The 4772-nt window shown below is 34.6% G+C and overlaps 1 pseudogene; it reads right to left on the bottom strand.

Annotated features, from left to right (window-relative positions):
• Nucleotides 1–211: 211 nt before the first annotated feature.
• LOC127254372 (uncharacterized) lies at nucleotides 212–3278 on the bottom strand (annotated as a pseudogene).
• Between the last annotated feature and the right edge of the window lie 1494 nt (nucleotides 3279–4772).

Below are 4772 nucleotides of genomic sequence, written 5' to 3'. Positions count from 1 at the left end.
TGCTAGCTCTCGGGTTCTAGCGAATCTTCCTGCAACGCCCATCAGAAACCTAGTTAATATTTTTTGTACTAGTATTTGTAACGACCAATTCTTCTTATCGAGAAAAGTTCCCTTATTTTTTCAATAATAACCTAAAAAATTAGTTTCGGAACCGAAAAACCTGTACGCTGTGAGAAAATACTGCCAAATGACATTACAAAATATGAAAATATTACGGCAATTCGGTATCACCATGAGTTGTAGCAAGTATGCACTATGTAGAAACATAAATATTTCGCAATATAGCGTAACATATATGGCAAAGCGTAGCAACAAACACACAAAATATAACAGAGACGACAAGTTCAACCAACATAAAGGACTCAATTAACATCAATCCACAAACAAAAGTCAATCATCATAGAACCACGTGTCATGCTGCAACGCCCCATGCAGCGTCAAAGTGGCCGTACACCGTAATTACGGGCGACGAACAAGCTGCCAACATTATGTAAAATTATATAAGAATTTATTTGTGAGATGGTTAAGTTGTAATCCAATAGAAAAGTTTGTAAATGTGGTTGCGTACATCTTTGAATGTCCAGTCGATTGGCTCGCCGCAGACAACCTCACCGAGTGTTGGTGCTCTAGATGTTGTCCGTAGAATAAGCGCAGCCTCCGGAACAGTAGCAGTTGTAACAAAAACCCTTACCATGTCAACAGTGTCACCTACGGACATATAAAGAAAACATGTGCAAATCATCGGAAAGAAAATAAAACTCATGAAATATTTAATCAATATGAAATATTAAAGATATTAACTAAAACATTATAGTAACACCTCTTCACCAACAACGCATTTTTCTAAACCACGAGATATGAGAAGAATACGAGACTCGATCTACATGAAAAACGTTATCATATGTCAATCATATAATCTACATGCATGTTCTCGAAGGTGGTGGTGATGTGTTAGTAGTGGATGTTATTATCTAAAGGGTGATTCAGTTAACAAATACAAATAAAATTAGCAACGAAAAATTACTAACCGTCAACGGGTTAAGGACATCAGTCCCCGGCGTCTCTGACCTTCCATCTGTGCGGCTAGAACACTGCAAGACAGGTGAGTATGAAACGACATGACTCGCCCCAAATGGTACAATGAAAAACTAATTAATACATGAGATATGCATTCTTACAGGGCCCTGTATCAAGGCACGTGGGGAAGAATTCAACAAAGCAGACATCTCAGTACGGATGGTTCTAATTTCAGACATCTCAGCACGGGCACTCCTAAATTCAGACATAAATTCCCTAATCTCAACAAGACCTTTCTGATAGTCCTCAGCAAGCTTTCGGAGATCAGGACCATCGGGCCCTTCAGTCAAAGAGATCAGGACCATCGGGCCCTCCAGTCAAATGACTTCGGGGGTAGGCAGAGCTGGCAGCACTATCAACAGCTGTTTTTCTATTTATTTTCCCCCCGAGTGCACGGCGGTACAAAGCCTCACGAGCCGCCGGGGTTCTTTTATCAACAAGAATTTTATTAAGTTTATCATTCAAATAAGCCTACATAATTTCAAACAAATAAAAACAATGAGGACAAAAAGTACTACAATAATGGCTGTTTTCTGAAAATAAAATCAAATGGCTAAAAATACAAACATTAACACAGTCGAGTGCTGATGCTCACTATGACTTGTTTGACATAGACTTGTAAAACACGTGCAAAAAAGAACCAAGCACAACTTTAAAAGGGAGGGAAAATAGAGACCTGATACCACCCCCACCAGCAGGTCCATTGGTGTATAAAGCTATGAACTCCTTCGTGAACTGAATTGCATGCTCCTCGTTCTCAAACAAGCCATCCATTCTTAATATAATGTCATTGCTATGCTTTGATATGACATCACTGATGCATGTTGCTTTTATGCTATCCATACCTATAATATAGGAAATAATAAGACTGTTTGTACCAGGGTATGATTCTTCCATCCATGACCTAATCTGAAGCCAGAAAAGATTTAACAATACCATGACTATAACCAAGAATAGTAATATCTAAACACACATATATATCATATCTATGTATATATATATGATATGTGTGTGTGTGTGTGTATTCTGTTGCCTTTTTATGATCCCACAAGATAAAGTATATATTTGTAAAACTGTATCTGTAAGTTCTCCTTATATTCAAATACTTTGACGAAGAAAAGACTACAAACTCATGATAGATATATGTGGAGATGCCTACCAGAAGCTCTGCAGCTTTTGCACGTTGAATAGATTCGAGACCTCCACAGGACATCTCACCTCAGCCTTTCCATCCACAGTCCTACAAACAACAGTAAAAAGCATGAAAAGCTAAAATTGTCACCTTTCTACATCCAACGGTGGAAAAAATCAATTAGAAAGATAAATACATAATGCCACAAATTTCGCTTTTATCAATTTTTTCCATCTGGTACTTTGAAGGAGGGAATAGGGAGGCTACCTTTGATCTTAGTACCAATAATTTTTTAGGTACTAATTAAGAAGAAGGCTTTGCACCAGAACAGAGAACTCTGCTATTTGACAGCGGATGAAATGTAACATCACGAAAATCGACAATCTGAGGATAGAATAAAAAACACATTTGAGGTTCATTTGCGTATCTGCTACCCTTAATCACGTTCAACAACACTTGTAGTTAATTCCAATTTAGAACCCAACCTTACCACGTCTGCGGTTATATATGCACCGGGATTCCCAACTTCATAAAAAATTTGTGGAGCGCACGTGTTAAAGTCGAGATATCCTCCACTGCCTTCTGATTTTGCTACACAAACTGTGCCATCATAGGTAACTTCAGGAAATGGAAGGGACAAATTGAGGAGTTCTTGGAAGGGCATGTTTCGGTGTTTATCACCTAGAATATACACATACAAACATTTATTTATTCAAATAGTACAAAGTAACAGAAATGTCAAATGCACCTTATCCATTCCAGCTTTAGCACGGCAGCAGGCTTAAGATAATGTACCTGGATGCATATAATATCCTCCCGTGAGTTGACAACCACATTCCAGAAGGTGACCTGCAAGCGAACCTTGTGCCAAGAGGTGCAACTCATCCCAATTCCATCCTAATTCGAAAACCTGATCACAAAAGAAGCCATTCATTTGGCAGAAGAACAAAATTAACAAAATTAATCCCATATCCAAACATACAGGAAAAGCTAGGGTATGCGTTTGAGGACGTCCGCGGGCAACGGTGGAGCGCCGTCGACGACCGAAGACGGTGAGGCGGTGCGAGGTTCAGGGGTGTATGGCGGAGGACAGCGGGTCGGTGAAGAAGAATACAAAGAAGAAGAAGACGACGACGAAGAAGAAGACGTACCAGGAGACAAAGGAAGAAGACGAAAGAAAAAGAAGAAGAAGAAATAACAAGACGAACAGAGCAAGAAAGAAGAGAGGAAAATGGAGGGGCTGTGTGATTGATTAGGGTTATGCAGGTTGAGAATTTTATTATTTTTATAATACTTTTATTTTTAAATAAATAATTATTTTAATTTTAATTTGTATATATTAATATATAAGTATTTAATTTTTATATGTTAATATATAAGTATTATGTATGTATTATGTATGACATACATATATATATATATATATGTAAATATGATATATTATTTTAGATTTACTTTGAAATTTAAAATAAAATTATTGTAGTTGTAACGGAAATATACCGCAACAAAAGAAAAGGTGTTGACCATAATGGAAATACCATTTGTTGCGGTAATATTTGGAACAAAAAATAGCTTTTGTAAATGAGATCCTAAAGTCGGACGAGAGTAGTATTTTCTATGTCTTTTTCTTGATTTATATTTATACCAATATTAAATTTAATTAGAATACTTGAAATATTTGTATCATATTTTACAATATTTTTATATTTTATCATTTTTTATTTATAGTGAATAATAAAAAATAAGAATTCTAACCATTTTTATTTTTATGTTCTACTTTACATAAATATATTAGATAATTATAATTATTTTTATATTTTTATAATTAAAAGTATTTTAGGTTTAATTTACAAATTTTAATATAACTATATTGTACGAGATTGACGTAATAATTTTATTTTATTTATTATTCATCTTTTATGAATTATACATTATATATATTTTTTGGTTTTTATTTATATTGTTTTTATGACGTAGAAACCTGCAGCCGCTACTCGAAAATGCACACTGGGTAAACCCCCAGCCGAACCTAATACCCTGCAAACTAGGTTCGACAGACAAGTCACACTAGGCGAACCATACGTGGCAGATAACCTGAGGCGTCGGAGTTTGTATCTTCTAAATTCGTATATTTGATAATGGTGTGGGTGAGTGGGTCTCACCATTCTCAACTCCTAATACCACCACTACAAGAAAATATTATTTTTGTAACGAGATTTTTTTGTCTTTAAATCTACTTTTTCCGTTACTAATGATATTAGAGACGGAATTAATGATGGAATTACGTTAGCTACGTGATCTTTAGGGACGGAATTTCGTTACAAATATACTATTTTTTTTGTAGTGCACGCTTTGTTTTGATATTTATTATTAAAAAAGAATTGTAAGTAGTAGTATGTATATAAAGTTATATTAATTTGGAAATTTTAAATTTTAAGTTTTAATATTTATGAAAATTTGTATTAATTTAAGAATTTGAAACTTTAAAAAAAAAAATTATAACAAATTTTTTTAAAAGAAAATTACAGAAATTTGCTTTTTTATTTTTAGAAAAGATTTCAAA

Source organism: Andrographis paniculata, unplaced genomic scaffold (assembly GCF_009805555.1).
Source record: "Andrographis paniculata isolate CXL003 unplaced genomic scaffold, ASM980555v1 Contig52END, whole genome shotgun sequence".
In the NCBI taxonomy this organism is placed as follows: domain Eukaryota; kingdom Viridiplantae; phylum Streptophyta; class Magnoliopsida; order Lamiales; family Acanthaceae; genus Andrographis; species Andrographis paniculata.
This window is presented reverse-complemented; position numbering and strand designations above follow the sequence as displayed.